The sequence below is a fragment of the Dendroctonus ponderosae genome, unplaced genomic scaffold (assembly GCF_020466585.1).
Source record: "Dendroctonus ponderosae isolate FM_Combo_2020 unplaced genomic scaffold, Dpon_F_20191213v2 Dpon_F_20191213_1, whole genome shotgun sequence".
In the NCBI taxonomy this organism is placed as follows: Eukaryota; Metazoa; Arthropoda; class Insecta; order Coleoptera; family Curculionidae; genus Dendroctonus; species Dendroctonus ponderosae.
The window spans coordinates 21,403,001-21,421,966 of record NW_026017110.1 but is presented as its reverse complement, the minus strand read 5'-3'; the positions used below and the strand labels follow the sequence as shown (position 1 = coordinate 21,421,966).

At 34.2% G+C, this 18,966-nt stretch overlaps 2 long non-coding RNA genes across 3 annotated transcripts in view; one reads left to right on the top strand and one right to left on the bottom strand.

Annotated features, from left to right (window-relative positions):
* Positions 1-18,966, bottom strand: part of LOC125505850 — a 171,940-nt gene that overhangs the window by 21,722 nt on the left and 131,252 nt on the right. The gene's annotated exons all lie outside the window — the stretch shown is intronic.
* On the top strand, positions 13,868-18,057 carry LOC109546969. Its single transcript, XR_007282474.1, has 3 exons — positions 13,868-14,100; positions 16,666-17,191; positions 17,652-18,057. It is a non-coding gene; the product is annotated as an uncharacterized LOC109546969 (long non-coding RNA).

Below are 18,966 nucleotides of genomic sequence, written 5' to 3'. Positions count from 1 at the left end.
ATGACTATAATTTCAATGCATAATAAGAAAATAAAGGAATGACAACGAACAGAAAAAAGATACAGGGAGTTATCCGAAAATACTAAACTAAGCTTATGCCTTTAAAGAAAACCATCATCTTGTAAAAAATGGTTCAATCGTGCCGAAAATATAGACACATTGATACGCTGATTCAATTGTTTAACAAAACATAAGGACTGGACGAATTAGTGTTCTCGAACAATAAAAAAAAAAAAAAACTCGAAAGCGCAATGTGTTATCTAAATATGTTGCAATGTATTGAGTCGATTTAACTTTTAATGTTTAATTGAAAAGTGTGAAATTTGGATGCTAATTCAGATAATTCTTTCTTGTATATTGCTGATTTTCGATCATCTAAAAGCATGTGGGTTAATAATAATAAAAGTCGCAACCGCCAGTGTAAGGCATTAAGGCATGTCGTCGGCTAAATAGGGATTATTGGAAGCAGAGGTATAATCCCACAAAATGACCGTGTAATATAACAGAGCACTATGGTGTCTGACTCATAATTCCCAATGCAATAAAAATTTGTGTTTATTGTAAAGCGGGATATGGTCGGAGTTATGCGAAATGAGAAATTATGGGATTGGCGGATGAGAAAAGGGCGCTGGGTATACCGAAATTTGATGTCGGTCGGATGGAGGAGTTTATATGAATGGCCCTTTAACCGCATTACTTCAGACCTTAGCGGTTATGGAATATCCAATTCCGGCATGGGTACATGAATGATTACAAATTTATATGCAATTCATGCCCGAAACATTAATAATTTAGCCAAATACTATTGAGAAACGATAAATTTTAAATAGTGAGTCATGCAAAATTTTCTTGAAAAATTATTAGAAACATTCTTGTCCCTTACTTATAAGCTCACTGCGTCAGATGTTCAAAATGGAAGCTGGGTGAGGAACGTGGTCTGCACAGTTCTGGGAAAACGCACAGTCGAATCGCCGTCGAAATTGCTTAATATATTCATGTAATATTTCTTATTCGTCAAGGGCAGCTGTTCTCGTTTGTAATGGCTACAATGTAACCGTCTCTTGTAAGGAGCTAAGCATTATTTATCGTTTTAATACTACTTGTATATGTGCGGTGCCTTCTTGTGTTTTATAGAAACATACTTTTGCAACTCTGTTTAGAATTTATTAAAAACAAGCATTGAAAAACACGTAAGGTACAAAACTTGTTATGCTTTGAAATTGGTTTCAATAGGATTTTACGACGTATTTGTATAAAATAGAAATAAATTAAGACACTCACTCAGGTAATAAATAATCTACTAACGTGAAAATGATGAATTTATGCAGATGTGAGATTCTTATAACTCACTGTAAGCATTCAATTTTTACATTAAATTACCATTCATTACCATTTAATGACTGTGACCCAAGCCAATATAAATATCGAAAAGTACTCTATCAAACCATTAAAAAGGCAATTTAATCACAATTAATCATTTATATCAGGCATTGACTAACTCATTTGCAGCATTTGTTGCTCTTGTAAAACCTTCTGGACAACATCTGAGTTAAGACAGGATTTCTTTTCAAACGCCTTTAGCTATAACAAAAAAAAGTGTTTTCCCATAGGAAGCACAAACTTTTTTTCAGAATGTTTTACCTCGCTATTTAATTTATTTACAGATGTTGCTTTCCATCCTTCTTCCAAATTTAATAACAAATAGTTCCATAGCACCGTTTAAGTAAAAATTTAAGTTATTAAATTTAACATAAATCAAATAAATTCTAGCCCAGCATGTATAATTATAAATATTTCAAGTAAATAATAAATTTTGTTTTCCAATTAAATTTTGCTATTTGTTATTAATTTCCAAGAAAATTAAATTATTAAGTCGTAAATAACGAAACAATTCACCTGGTTATTTTTCAGCCTAGAAACAAAAGGTCGTGATATGCGATTAAATTCGACAATAAAATTTTTATAAGACTGATAGTGGGCCCATGATAGGTCTATCAGAAAATATACTGTATCGGAATTTAATTGATAAGAATACATAATTGTATTGTTATCAAGCTTAGCATAAATATATTTTTTTATTCCCCGTAATATGCCGAGGCCAATTACGCATAGTTTATGAGCACTCACACCTGCGGTTTTTGAACATAGAGTAAATGCAAGATGAATCTAAGATTTGGCTCGAAACATTCTAACTCAGAAAGGTATTTTGATTAAGATAGGTCCACCCGATTATAAGAAGCCAGTCTTTGAAGGTGTAAAAAGTACATGCCAAAAAAGTTTCATGTTTTATATGCGGTAATCAGAACTGCCCTCTGCTGGAATATCCTTTTTCTAATTGTACCAGTAAATCCAGGATTTGTGGCTTTAACGACGTTTATCTTCTTATAACTCTTAGAGTAAACTGCAACGCCAGTTTGTAAACTCGTGCATAACGCAAGGTTATCTGGCTAATTAAAAGGCGTGCTCTTTCACAGATGTGGCAGTATGTGCTATCCGAGTCAATCTACTTTTGTCGTGTCATAAATATTTCATACTGGCCGATTCCGGAACACAAAGCAGACTAGTTAATATGCTAAGAGAAGCAGCCCTTTCGAAAAACTCATCGGAACCGGAGCGTGCTTTTTTAATGTGCGTCTGCCTTGTTGGCGGAACAATTTCCCCAACAACTATGGAGCGGTATCCCCCTGGAAATTACCCTGATAACAGGGAATGGCCGCCGCGAGAAGCCTGAGAATTTTCCTATTTTTCGAATCATCCAGACTTTTTGCAGGGCCGGATCAAATCATCAATATCGTGAGATTAGAAAAAAGTTTATGAACATAAACATAAATATGCTAACTTAACAATTGCAATACTTGTTAATGCGCACCGAAAAAATTAGGGATCTAAGGAAAGTCACACGATTCAGCACATAAACTCGCATGCCGCTCAATTAAAAAATAAGTTGACATATAGCATGAAATAAATTAACGGATCACTCAGGTATGAAAAGTACAAATTAAGCTCATTAATGTAGATATATTGCACCTGCGACATTGTGGAAAAGAAAAATTCTCGCTTAATACGCAAAGGCTAATTCCTCACAATTATTGTGAAAAATTTTCCTGTTTATTCCGAATATATTTAGTTATGAATCAGTGTAACTTATAATTATGGGAAATTCTTATGTGAAAAAAGACGAAAATAAAACTCTTCTCAAAAGACTGAAAAGTTCTTTCCAGTGTTTTCTAGAAGACAAACTTTTCAGTTTGTGCAGCTGAATCTAGAATATGTAGATATACTATTTCAATCAAAAATATCTTCCATAAAATATGCATACAAGATCTCCCTCAAAAAGGTTAGTAGTTTTTTAACATGAAGCGTAAATTTTCTGAATGAAGCCTTGTTTGAAAGCACCGAAGCAAGAACCTTCACTTAAGTAATAAGTGAAGATGTGAAAAAAACTTCTCGTGGAAACATGGAAGAAATCAAGACAAAATTTATCAACCAATAATAAAAACTGCGGCCATACCAGGAATTTTTGTTTCACTTCACAATTTTTCAAAAATAAGCAAATTCGTTTCTTAAGTTTATCATTAAAGTTTCAATTCATGTGGTTTCAGTTTCTGGGTGTGCAGATTATATTAGGTCAGTCTCTTTTTTTTGCCACCTGAAGGACACTTAACATACAAAACAGAACTATTAATTTAGTTAAAAATTGGTATATCGACGTACACTCGCTGAAATGGTTGATATTGAAATTGAATTGAATTGTTAATATTTATTGCATTTTTTGTAATTTCAAATTTCTTTATATTCCCTATATTATATAATTTCAACTACTGTGTCACATTCATGCCTCAAATTCAAGTATTTTCGTCTTTTGCTGCCTGTGAAGCTGATGCGTTAAAAATTCAACGGTTCAAATGAGGTTCTGAAGCAACAATACTTTACTTCACGCTAATATGAACGAAACGCCTTCAGAATTTCTGGCAAATATTGACAAATTCCAACTAAAACCCCCTTTTCAGTGCCCTTTTCCTTGCTTTATTGACTCGCAACAATTAAAATATTGTATTTAGTATCAATTGTGTTAAATCATTAATTTAATAATCGAATGTGTTGGCAATGTCTTGTTTCTTAATCTAGTTTACTGATTTTTTTGAAAAATGTTTATACATTTATGAAATAAGTCGATATATTCAGTTCATATTTTAACTTCTAGTTGGAAGTTTGCTTAGTTGAAGTGCCGTTAGATTCAGTTCAACTAACGTTAAGTTTATTTTTCTTGTTTCAAATTTAAAAAGCAATTTCAAGACGAAATAAGAAAAACATTCCAAATATTTCCTTTAACAACAAAATTTTATTTTACAGCTTTCCCTCCAATATTCCACAACCTCTGAAAGTCTGGAAATAGGAGCTTTATGGGCTGTCGGCAATAGTTGGCACAGATCGGATCTCAATAGGAGAGATCGCTTTATATGGCCTTTGTTTCAAAATTCCTATAAGGTGCAGCACGTAAGTATAGACATATTACATAACAATTTGCTCTTATTGGAAGATGAACAGTTTGCTAGTTTTTAATTAAATAATGTACAAAAGTTAGATTATAGGTCAACGTTGTCAAGCCTTCATATTTATACTAAACAGAGTGAGCCACTCGATAAAGGACTTTTGCATAGTTGCATGCCTGCTGCATTTTTCAGCTTCTTTGATTAAACATTTCAAAACTTTCTGCTAAATATTTACGACCGTTACCTACTCAAATGGTTTGTAGTCGTCTGTTATAATTTAAATTTAACAAGATCAACGCGATTCGTTCAGTTATTTACAATAAGAATATAATTATTAAAGTTATGTATTTGTCTTATGTATAGCCTTTGTAATACATATTCTCTAATAGGACGGAAATCTATAATTTTCAGTTCAACTCTGTTCGCGCCATTCTCTCCGGGGAATCGTAATGAAGGCTTATGTAAATGAATGGAGCGAAATGGAAATCCCAAGAAGAATGTATTATTGCAAGGGTGTGTTAAATTTCCTTACACCTTCGTTTTTCCGGCTACTTTGCTTGCTAAGGGTGCTGTTAAGGCCACGTAGGCCTAAGTGGATTATTTGCCAAATTGGAAAGGTTCCCGGCAGTAATTTTAATTGGAAAATTGCGAAACTGTTTGGATAAACTGAAAACCTTGAAGTATTTGATCAAAATATAACAAATTGTTATGGAACTAATTAATAACATATAAGGCACATTCCTAGGCATTATTTCGGAGATCCGAAGAAAAACATGTTTTGCATCAGAAGTAACGTTCTCATTAAATAAATGATGATGATACTAAAATAAATTACTGGCTAGTTATTACCTCGGTGAAGTACGTTCGTCTCGTAGTAAACGGAAAACTTTGGAGGTGCTTAAGTCTAATAATTATCATGCACTAATGCAAAACATAGAATCTGCAAAATAAATTATTCCTGATCTCCAATTTGCAATTCAGACCGATTATCGTCGTAGTTTTATTCTATTTCCTGCTATTTAAACAAACGAATGCACAGCAGCATTTCATGACAGGCTACGATAACAGCTCTAAAATAGCCCATTCTGATGCAGGAGCAGGTTTGGTTGCTGCAAAACTGTATGAGAGAATTGATCGTGTTCTCGATACCATCTGCATATCATAGGAAATTGCATGTTGGCGGAAACCAGTTACTATACAAATTGCTTCTAAAATACATATGCACGTGCTAATTAAGGATAGCAGCAACGATTTTCAATTCAAAAAATCAGAGCCGCTTTACCGTATTATACTACAAAAAGTGTTCAGTTTTTCATCATCACTTCATCAAATAATTGGGATAAATAAATAACAATCTTAGCTGCAAGCCGCCTTTACGTAGCTCATTAACGAGAATTCTTCAAAACTAAATGACATTCAGCGAGCTATAACCTACACACTCTTATTAAGTTAACCGTATTCCAATGAAGAAATCTTCTGAGGCTGAGTGAACTCAATTAAGCTTTTAATATCGAAATGAAAACTCGAGGGAATGACGAAACTTGGCGAATTTCCCGAAGATAAGAAGTCATCCAAACCCGTAATAAAATGGCTGACGCTCGGAACTCTCATCCGATATGCAAACTAAACACCGGCTGCTAAAAATGGGAAAAATTGAATATAAAGGGAGATAGGCAGCAACCGCACAATACGAGACGGCCATTCCTTAATTGAAAATTTCGATGATATATTGTCTGTTCGATTTGAACTCTAATGTGGTGCTCGCTGTATAATAGATCGAACCAAGCTTACCAAGCACACTGGCTTAGGCAATGAAGCATTAGAAATGTAAAAATTCCCCTGTTGAGCAACATGATTCTTCCGATTGAACGTAAAAATATGTTCGCAAACAGAACGCCGACAAAGAGGACACAACCATATTTTGCTTAAAATTCCGGTCATGTTCAAGGAAAATTAGAATCGTCTCGCTTTTGTTGCAAAATTCAAAATAGATCGGATTATCCCGGCATAAATTCATGCAACCCGACTCATGCAGATTTCCGCTTCGTTCTTTTGCATCTTTTAACATTCTGCATGCGAGATACGGCGGTTTATTTCCCCATAGTCCAGTTCTATTCTCGAATAGAAATTTTCCTCGGAATTATATTTTCCTCGCAGATAAAGCGAAAAGCAGGAATGGAGCTAAGATTACTTAGGTTCCCGGTATTACAATTTAGAATTTCTTAGCGCTGCAGCGGTAATGGCCAGGTTATCGTAAGGAAGTGAGGAATAAACGTGAATTTATGCTTTGCGGAAACTTTTCGAAAGTTTTCTGCGGATTTAAAGAAGAAAAATCATTCAATACAGAAAATCAGATAAATATCGTCCAACATGATGGGTGTTTATTTCATATATCTCTCACGTCTGATTCGCAGGTGCGCTCGCTATTTGCAGAAATATGTAAAAACCCGTAAAATCATTGAATCGCTCATCAAAGCACTTCTGAATTGCATAAGCACACGATATTTTAAAAGAACAGAATCTCATGCCTTTGAGCAACAAATAAGCATTTCCATAGAGTGCATGCACCTACTTGGGCTTCAATAGGGTCTGAATGCCTTCCGCCGATGAATTTATTGCCGTTTTAATTAATAGGTCTTGAAGTCTAATAATTATAAATAAACCATTGAGCCTATTAGCAAGGAGAACGAACCAAGTGAATGCACTTCGAGTAGTGGCGGGGAATTAATTGAAAGGCCATTTACATTGCGGTGTGACCAGAACATCATTGCCCGAAATAATCGATTTGGCAAAGTAAATTTGTTGTTGAGTTACTTGTAGATCAATCAATTTAATAAATTATCTCAATTCAGTTTGAAACCTTCAAAATGTGAATCAAGCATGCAACTTGAATGCGGAATAATGTTCGTAACTGCATTTTACAGATAAATCAATTATCCATTCCAAATAAGAATCCCCTGTTTTGATTTTCGAGCATCTCAATGGACTGAAGCAAATTGATTTGAAGATCAAATCGAAGAAAATTCTACGCCTCGATTTAAGTATTTAAGCTGGAATGTTTGTTTACTTGGTCATTTTTATAATGTCGTTTATTAGATTTGAGATTTAGAGATTTCTATTAATTCTATTCATTTCAGTCCACAATTTAATTTTTTTTCTTCTTTTCATTTCATCGATATTCATGATTTCTCCAATTTGGTTTACTCGGTATGATTTTGTGTCTCGTAACTATGAAGTGTGAGTTCCCGAAGTTCCAGCAGCAAAAAAGTGAATAATTTGTCTAATAATTCCAAGCAAATTAGCACCCGATATTAAATATTCTCGAAGCTCGAGCAACCAATTCAAGACATTCTAATTACAAAACTGGCCAATAGAAGTCGTTCAAATACTTTAATCACATTTTCCAGGCGTCCTTGCAGAAATCATCAATGTAGCTAGATATGAAACGAAAAGACAATTTTTGTACAATCTGCGTAGCGTCTTACACTCTCTTTTCCCTTTCTGCTACTTTTATGGTCAAAACATTAAACAAAGATTTTAGTTGTGAAAACTTTTCAACAGCAAATAATTTGAAATATTTCAATCTATGAAGTAGTAGGTACCGAAAAAGAAAGTTTGAAAAAGAAAAAATTTGATCGAAGAAATGATTATTTGTTGGAATTATTTGGATTTAAGTTTAATTTTGGAACACACACGTTTCCTTCCAATGAAATAACACTACATTATACTTATTTCAAAATATTTCAGTTTTGGTTATTCAATGAGGTAAATTGTATACCAGCAAAACAAATTTTTCTGGCAAATAATTCAGCCATAAAGACCAAACTTTAGAGGTTTGTTTTTAATATAATAAATACACAGTAAAACTCCTTGGACTACCTGAGCATTTTTTGGCCCTCATCGTCCCAAGATGGTGTTCATTAATTGGTTGTCGTACCTGAATTACATCTTGTAACGTATGTCTAGGGACATAAAAGCATTCCAATAACTTTATCCTAAATTATGCGATTGCGATATAGCGTTTGTCGGCGCACTAAATTAAAAAAAATAATGGCTATATTAAACCGCATTTGAATGGCAATTCCTTCCATAGAGACAGCTTTTGCTTTGTGTCTTTTATTTTCTCAACGAATGCAAATTGGTGCTTACGAAGCTATTTATATCGAACAAAGTGGTTGTTTATTTTACAAAATGGTTAATAAATATTAATCTGGTGTAATAATAATGAGTATCAAAGTAAATATAGTGGTCATATGCAGTTAATTGAATACGTCAACATATGAATGTTAAGTACGATTACTCGAGAGTGCATTTGCTGATTGTTTGGTTTCAGCATTGGTGAATATTAATAGAGATTCACTTTGTGAAGATGCTCGATTTTCATTTTCAAATATGTAAAATTTCAATTATTAGTAAAGAAAACAAGGCGGCTAGACAGGGTTAATTTTATTGGAGTGTATGGGTGTAAATTTATAAAAGCCATAAGTCGAGACATTATCAGCATATACAACGCGTGTTTATTTGCGCGTTCCTCTAAAAACATCGGTCGACGTTATTCAACCTCTAACATATGGCCGTTATAAATATGTTGCAAGTGATTTATGGTCTGATTAACGTCGTCCTTTTAATAACTATAATTTAGCGGAGGTTTATTTAATAACGCCGCATCTTGTTTAATTTTTAACAAAGTTTAGAATTGGAGAAAAGAGAAAACGTAAATTGTCGATGAATTTTTACAGCCATCATTCTCGTTTATTGATATTGTAATGATTCTGGAATCAGCTTTTCGTTGGTGGCTTCACAACTTGGCTCGATAAAATCTGGATATTTATTAGCGGCCAAAGTGTTTATTTTATTGGCTTTGGAGTGCTTTAATAGTACCAAATATCTGACGCGGAAGCGTGTTATACGTCTTCGTTATGCACATTAAATGGTACGTTAAAATGAGCAAATATCACAACAGGATATCGTCAGCGAAATTTTACGATACTGAGGCAAACGTACTTTCCAAGCCATTAAAATTGCATCATATCATGTATAGGTAAAAATAAAAAGGATGAAACAAACCAACTCAAAATAAATTACAAATCTCTACAGCAGTGCTTTCTTCCAAACTTGTATTGCAAATTAACCGTCAAATTTAAAGGGTTCCGCAAGAAAGCAGCAAAATTAAACGGTAAAAGCCAGTGTATAAATGCACTCTATTTTGTCAGTACTTATAGGTATTCAATATGCAAAAGCTTTGAAAACTCCTCGTTTTCAAAACATGTTTACATATATTATAGGAAAACATTAGAAATCTAAATTTTTGATTGATTTGTGGTTAATATTTTAGTAAATTATTAGGTGACACATGATTATATATAGTGAATGATTAGTCACAATGTTCACAAATTAAAATCCTTCTTCTATATACTTTTCAAATAGTAGGTAGTAAATGTATGGTAACGGTGACTGTTGTGAAAATGAAAAGGTTTTATTGTGGTGCTGGTGACATTCTAAAAACAGAAGTGCTTGACAGTATGCATACAGAACTAGCGCAGTCTAATAGTGTTCGCAAACAAAATTATGCAAGCCCATATTAAAAATGGTAAAAATATGTAAAACGGTTCAGTAGCTTATTCGAGGCGGGTCGGAAAATGCTCGGGAAAGAGGAAAATGGACTATAAATTATGCAGTTGTATATCTGCTGTTTTGCTTTTTCAAACGTTATGGTAAAATAATTTCGCATCTATGTCACTGAGTATTCGAAATTTATAAACTGGGATTTTTCGGCGGGATTATGTCCGTTTGTTTAGTCTTCCATGCAGAAACATGTCTAGACAAGTAATTTTGATTTAATTTAATGTTCAAACGCATGACTATTCACATTTCTCATTTATTATTTCATTTGACAGAACAAAATTGCTTCAATTTTTTTGTGGTTGCGAATAAATATAGAACAGTTGATTCGCTAAAAATTAACTATAACCAAAAGCTTATTAAATAAATAAAGCTCAAATACAGCTTTACCGTTTGAAATGCAAAATGAAAGAAACATGGTTAAAAAATTCAAAAAAAAACGAAAACGCATTATTTAAGATTTTTTCAACTGTCTGTGTGATACACAAGGTAGTTTGGAGAAAGGCCAACGAGATGTTTAACCTTGGAAGTATGACACTAAAACTAAGACATTGATGTTGCAACATCACGAATTCTTCGTAGGAAATGTATCGTTTTATAGATTAAAATGAACACAGCTTCCGAGCGAGTTTGGATTGGAAAGTGTCGCACCTTTGAAGAAAATCTGTTACCGAAAAGTTAGTTGATTTTTTGGCCAGACGCATTAAGAGTAACTGCTATAAAGCTAATAGGAAAACTTTTATATTCCTTAGATTATACCAATAATAACTTCTTCTGGTTGAAGAGTTTGCCAATTCAGTTTTCAATTGTGCGCTAGAGTAATCGCTGAAAATATTTTACAACCGATGCAAAACATAATCGCGTATTTTCAAATAACTTTCTTTTAATATTAAGGAACCTATAAATAAAACACTTCAGTACGTCTACTAAATTTTCGTACTTGGCAAATAATTCCGCAATGGCATGTCTAGTTACCAATACCCAAACCAGAAATTCTATATCGTCCCACGCCATTAACGAGCTGAAAAAAGAATCGAAGAGAAAATTAGCATAAAAGCAAAACAGGACTCGAACAACCAGCAGGAGTATTGTGCGGTGCAAGATGGCACAAACTATAAATTCTGCAGTTTACTCGGCATTTAGAAATGGAAAGAGGCACCCACCTTTGCCGGCCGACAGCCCCATTATTTGAGAACATTACATATGGCCCTGGCAGCCATAAAGAGCATACAATACGTCACCGATTTTTTATCCAGTGGCGTCTCCGTTTATATCATTAAGACTCTTGCAACGATCAGTCGATGAAACAAACGTTCTTTATACATTTTATGGAAAATGCAGTATTTTTCTACCCTTATTGCTCCATTGGGTGAGGATTCCTGATGGTGCACAGTTGTGTAGCTGTTGGTAAAGATTTATCTATGTCCTAATTTAAATTTAATATTGCATATCGGTTTGGATCATTAAACATGTATTATTATTGATAGTTTATCATAATTAAAGATACTACCTTACCAGCGCTAGAGAGGGATTTCCATAATATATTGTCATTTAATGATTTATCGAACATTATCGTAGAACATTTTTGTGGTAGAATGAATATGCCTCAATATAATCGAGCCTAGAGAAAGCATGTTTTATGTTGAATTAAGAATTTTAATTTTTCTCCAAAACGGTTTGCATCGTTTTGTTGGATGTTTCCCAAAGATCAAACAAAATCTAACGATGAGTCTGAGTGAACTCAAACAACATCGTATATGCACTTTTCACAAGCCACAAAGATGTGTTTATGCCAAAGCAAAATTGCATCAACTTCACTTCCTTATCMRTTTTCAGTTTCAATTGGTAAATATTAATTTAAGAATTTCTTTATTTACGTAAAAATAAACAGATAGTTCTACTGTACCGAATGAAAATTTACAACCTGAAACTGGACGTCCAGTCATGGTATAAATTTGTTAGCTCTTCCCAACAAAACACAAATAACGTTAACATTCTTGTCTTAAATTTCGACTTCATTAAATTTTATTTAATTAAAAAGGTTATTTGGCAAAGCTGCAATTTACAGAAGTGACCAGGTATTCAGCACTTTTCACATGAGCAACTTCACAGTTCGCAATCTTAAGAAAGGCAATCGATCAATATGCATAAGGGACAAGCTAAACGGTTGTAAAATTAGCAATGGTAGAAAACAAAATTCTAATTTAAGTTCAGTAATACATGGACATTTTTWAAATTAATGTAGGTACCATAAAATATTTCTGCGAAGTACCAACCAACTGCTAATCAAAATCCGATAAGAAACACTTAGGGAAATTAGTAAATTGCGGTCAGCTTAACTTCAAAGTACGTACCTGATTTTGACTAATAATAAGACAACATAATTGCGAACTTTTCTTATAATTTTTGTTCGTCGCAAGTTTCTGTGGTCAACTCGAATGTGTGTTATTGACGCATGTTTTTTTAACTACTTGACTATATTTGCAAGTTTCCACGTCGTTATTCTTGAACTTAAAACACTCAATTAAAACGTGTGGTTAGAACGGAACTGGTTAAATTTTACCTTTAGATATTTGCATAGCAATAGAAAATCAAGTATCAAAACGTATAAGCATATCTGCATGCATTTCACATTTTTTATTAAGTTATATTTCTAGTCTAGATTATGCTGATCTGAGATCTGAGATATGGGGATTCTATGGACTACTCTAGTCAGTGTTTTTATAGTTTTTAAAGTGCTGGGAAATATCCTGACGTTGCTTAAAATCGTATCGTAATTCATGTAGATAATAATCCGGCATAGGATCGGGACCAGAAATATGTGCTTAAGGACTAAACGCTACCACGATGACCTATTTATTAGGAACGCGCAAGAGAAAGTATCAGAAGTAGTCTTTAAGGACAAATATTTCTGACACCTACAAACAGTCAAGCTTCACAAAATAAACTAGAAGCCCGTTCAATGGAGTCCAAACTGGTACTACAGTGTACCGATACTCATAAAGAACGAACAAGAACGAACAGAGTAACCATATTCTAGGTTACCAGGACATAAAAGAATTGATGGAAACGAAAAGGCAGATCTGTCAGCTAAACAGGGAGCGGAGAAGAAGAAGTTCTTGGGTCCAGAGCCTGTTTTGGGAGTGATTAAAAGCACAATGAAGGACAGCTTAAAATGTTGGACCAGAAAACAACAAACGCAACATTGGTTGTCACAACCTAGAAAACTTTAATAAATCCTCCCGACACAAAACGTACGGAGTGCCTGTTAAATATGAAAAGAGGCCAGAACCCGAAAACGAAGCTTAATGGACACACTTAGCAAAGATATGCAAAATCACTGGGAACTTTGACGGCAGATTATGCGGAAAGGAGTCGGAGACTGTGATTCTCAAGGAAAATTTAATTTAAACAACCAGAAACTGAATTTTCAGTTACAAAATATACTGGAAAGTAACTGAATTTTCACCTCAATTTTAACAGTGTACATCAAACTCAACTTCCATTATTTTTTGACAGTTTACAAATTTTTGTCCAATGTGAATATTGTCTCTCATCGTAATGACACTTTTGCAATTTGCTTGCAGGACAAATGATTCTGAATTATCAACTGCATGTTACGCCCCTGTTATTTAAATTGGAACAATACGCACAGTCGTTTTCCATAAACTGCCTACAATGCGGATACGCATACGTCATTGCCGATTTATACGCTGTTTTTCCTTCTCTGTTGCAGAAACTGTAAGAACAAGGACGGAACAAACGTTCCCAGCTGATATTAATGCGATTTTCTGACATTGCATCACTTGCCCACTCAACAGTAGTTTATTTTGTGCGTGACAACTGACAATACTCAATATGGCGCTCATTCAAAAGACCTGCCGATAGAAAAGAAACCGCTTCAGAGCTTCCAGGAACCGAAACTGTTCTGCACCCAAATTTAAATTGATGATTGAATGGCCGTGGACTAAAGAGAAGAATTAAAGTAAGTATGTAAAATTTGTGGAAGGCGTCCATTTATTTTTAGAATTTCCTAGAATGTTGAATGAAATGTGGACGACTAAAACGCAAATTTAACCGAATTTTGTATGAATTACCATATTATTTTATTATCCTGTCCTTTGATGTTCCGGCTCAAGATTGTACCTCAAAAGTCATTGATTAAATATACAATTAAAAGCCAATCACATATAAGCTATTCCTAGGGAGTCAGCGTTCAAAAACTTCGCAGTTTTCAAGCTTTCAGAGAAGACAAACCATATGTCAATTTGGGAGTTTGCGGAATTCTTCTATAATGACTAATGCTTCAGTGGAAAATCTCACATTTCATTTCACAAATCGCTGCTATCCGATATTTTAATAAACTAAACATTTTATCGCTCAATAAGTTAAAATAGGCAGTAGGTACCACTAAGCAAATATCATTCATTATTGGTAGAGAAAGACAATTCATTCTAAAATTACTTAAAATCACTACAAAACGTTGTATTCTTGGTTTGAAGGGCAACTATGACCAAACCTTTTGAACCGGAAAGTAAAATTCACGAATATAGCTACCTATAAAATACTTACCAATTTTCTAGTTCGTAATTTAACTTTTACTCTGGTATAGGTACAGTTTGTTTGAGCCACAGTTAAGTTAAAATTTTCCAAGCTTTATTCCCGTTTACCGACGGACGCTTGGTTCTCAGGAACATACCTATTTCCTGTCGTTGATTCACATCAATATTTATTGTTTGCATACATGATTTAAGCTTTAAATATTCAATTACAAAAAAAATCTATAAATAGTTTCGACATAAATCTCAAAAAAAAAACCGCACAAATTGTTGAGACCTGTAATTGTATTCCCGCCAACATAGTCAAACTGAAAACATTATTTAAAAGTTAATGTACAATCGAAAGCAATTCTAAAATTATGCAATTCTATCCTAAAGGCATATCCACACATTTTAAGCCTGCTTCATTTCGTACCTCACTGCCTAAACAGATTTCTTTATTAATTTTCTAACAGTTAATTTTCAGACTCTAAACTATTCAAATTTAGCTATGTAATCTGTAGTAGTTCTCTTGGTAATTTTAGATATTGAAATACGTTATTAACTAATGCAGCAGTTTACAGCAGGCTCCTAACTTTTATTATAAATTTGTTCATGAGCATTAGAAGGCAAGGCGTTGAAGCACTTTCTTCAGGAAATCTGTAAGTGCTCGAAAATCATGTGTGAGAAACGTGGTTAGAAACAATTAGAGAATTAGAAAAAGTGTAGATGAGTAAACGTCGCAGTATAGAAATACGTTCAAGGAAATTTAATGTAAAATATTATTCAACGAGAATTCAAATCAATTGAATTCTAATATTTCTCGTTAGAGAAATTGACATGGCCTAAGACCAGTTACCCTAATAAAAAATGGAATTACATTTGTTAAAAAATCTATCATACATGGCAAAAACCACAGGGGCAGCCTGGGCTAAATAAAAATAAATAAAATACCAACAGAGAAGAATTTTAAGTAAAATTACATTTTACGATATGAAACTAGTTCTATTTTTAATAGGCATCCATTGATTTATGCACGACATTAACAATCCGGCTATTCTTCTGCAGTAAAGACCTTCAGGTTTCTAATAAAAAAAATTGACCGAAATAAAAATATCAGATGGGACATAGGTGCTGACTCTCCCACTGCTTAATAAAGTAATGAATCATTTCACCACGTATCACCTACATTAACCATATTTTATGAATGAACTCAATGCTTTCTGGTAACACTTGATACCAATATTTCGTACGACTTACTTCGTAAAAAACACTACACCTAAAGGAACGTTGAACTGAAAACGTGATCGTTTTATTCAAAAGCGTCGTGTTGGGTTTCAAGGTAAATGTGGTGGAATCCGCTAATAAAAACCAGTAATGTTGGTAATCCTAATACTACCAATACGTTGTAATGGATTTTTTACGTAAATTGTATTCAATCAGAGGAAAATCTGAAAAAGCCCTGTGGAAAATGACCATCATAATAGAAACTCTTTTGTACAATGCAATATAGTAGTAGTAAACATCTTTATTTCTAAAAAAAGGCTATCGACCTATCGGTCTTTCTGCCCTAATGCAATATATTATTTACCAATTTACAGAAAAGGGTCGATATTGGTTTCCACAATTAAAACTAGTTACATTAGGATATTTCAAAATTGACAAATGTGTTTGAGCTTCGTCAAATAATTAATTGATGACCTGAATACCGAAACTAGACCTGATTGGTGACCCAAAAGTAACAAATTTCAATCTCAACAATAGCAGGTATGATATACAGTTACTGGCGACCTCCTGCGCTGTTCTACTGTACTTGATGTAAACCTGGTAAATTTATCAAAAAGCCGAAAATGAGCATTTTTTATAACGTCCTAACAACATTTTAAGAAAAGCTGTAAAAAGTACATCGCCTAGCTTTGCTAGAAATTGCAAAATAGTAGTCTGTCTTAATGGCATTAGTTTCCCAATCTACCCTTCGGAAATGGTTTAATAAATTTTGCCTGTTTTTATAGGTAATGGTATCGACACGAGTGCGATCTCCGTTCCAGCAGGCCCGTCCTTGTCCGACACACGCCACTTTACCAGCAAGATAACTCCGCCTTTTTATAACCGATCTTCTAAATGCAGCCCTCCTCTTATGCATGCCATGACGCGTAATCTGTTCACCATTCATGAACGCCAGAACGTGCGCGTCAGTCGATTTTCGTTTGATATTGTGATGTGGCCAGACAACGTGCTTCACAGTCTAAAGTTCATAGACGATAATAGCAGGAAATTTATGTATTTGCCATGCAGAGTAATCATGCCGTGTAAATAAAGATCATCCAGTATAGGGACCACACCCCGAACGTCACAGTCTCTTCGTTACGGCAGATAAAAGAGGAATCCAGCCCACGGTGAGGGGGGACGGTGCACTGCGACGGCGTCGCGAAACTGGATAGATACGTCGCGACGCTGCTAAGTTCACTGCTTTTCCAGACCTCAACTTGCCAGCTTCTTCACATCATCTCGATTCCAGTTCGAGATCAGCCAACACCGGTAAGTAAACAAACACATTTGGAGCATGCCATGTAAACTATTTGTCTATTAGTCATTACTGTTCATTGAACGCGTTTTTTCGGTTGTTATTCAATTCCTTAAACATTACTGTGATTTGACTGATTCAAAGACTTTTTCAACAAATTAACAAGTTTTCAATTTTTTATTGTATCCACTGATTTTATCCATGTTTACCACTCTGAAAGTAGTCACCGTAAATAAAAGTTGCTTAGAGACTGCAACCCCAAAAGTCAACTTCTTTCGTATGGAAACTGATATTTTTACCAACCCTTGAACAGCGTGGCAGAGATTACGACCCCCTTGAGACCAACTCACCCACCTTGCTCAATATATTGCACCCTCGACGAAACTGTTTATATGAACTTTGCCACACCACCCTCGGCTTTTTGAATTCTATATGTTAGTTGCGTTTACGTTTTAAGTTCTGTTTCTTTTCTAGGGATCACTGAACGGGATGGTGAATCTTCACCCTTGTTGACTGTATGCAACCCCCTGTACGTATACTGAATGTATCCTGAGTGTTTTTCTGTCCGGTATACCTTCAGTATACGTAACAGGAGGCCACATTTCGGCGAGGGACTTCAAATGGAGACTGTTGTTCCTAGAATTAGCCATTACATGATAAGTGTTCAATATAACGATTCCTGATTTAACACCCTAGTTGTAATTGAAGCTTATATACTGATAGTGCATGCCCACCAATTTGTTAGTACATTTATAAACAATTGTGATGTTATGAATATGATGTAGATGTAACCTCATAAGTATAAGACAATGTTGTTATGTACAGATCATTCAAACAGCAACAACTTGGACATTTGAAAAATAAAGTTGATAAACTGAAACTGGATGTTTATTATTGCCGACATCAACCGAAGTGCTTATCTGTGACAATTAGTGGAAATCAGCCACTTAATTAGGGCAGAATTATTTATATTAACTTTACAAAATCAAGCGATATCTACTAAGAGAGTCAATTCCTAAACAAACAAAAGGGGTTTTAAAAATGTATTGAACATTTCGAAACATGCTTATGTTGCATATCTAGGGCCCGTCAAGTCAATTTAAATATTAGCTGTTTTAACATACATCTTGGTATCATTGATTATTCAGGGCATCAAATCATGATCTCTCTATCTTTCAGTCACGATTGATGTTACAAGCGTTATTCGAAAACTACTATAAAATTTAAATGAAGTATGTTGATTTCAACTTTAGTCAACAAGCTAAAATTGATTATCAAATAATTACTCAATAGTAAGAAAAAAAATTGTGGGTTTTTATCCCGGCATAAAACCAAAACTTTAACAAAAATATTATTAGGTCAAAGTTTATAGGCCTGTTCCGAACTTTGAGTCGATATTCCTTCGGTTTTACGACTTGGCACTTAAACATTTTTATTTCTTGGGACTGAACGAAGAGTTGGGCCATTTTTTGTGGCCTGGTGAATGCGCCGGAAAGAATCACATTAATTGACTTGAAGGCGCATTTTTGGGAGGCATTTTGAAAATTGTGACCCACATTGACTGATAAAACGGTCATAAACAAGGGGCAGATTTTAACTTGGTATTTAACCATTCAAACGTTTTATGGGGAAACGCCAGTACGGATAATTGCGCAATATAAGTTGCAGTTAACGTAAAATTAGCAATCGCATCAGCACACAACGACTTTGTACAGGATTTTTAAATTTTTCCTGTTTAGCTCGTGCAGTCCAGCTACTCAAATAAAAAATTCAAAAAGGCCCTCTACAG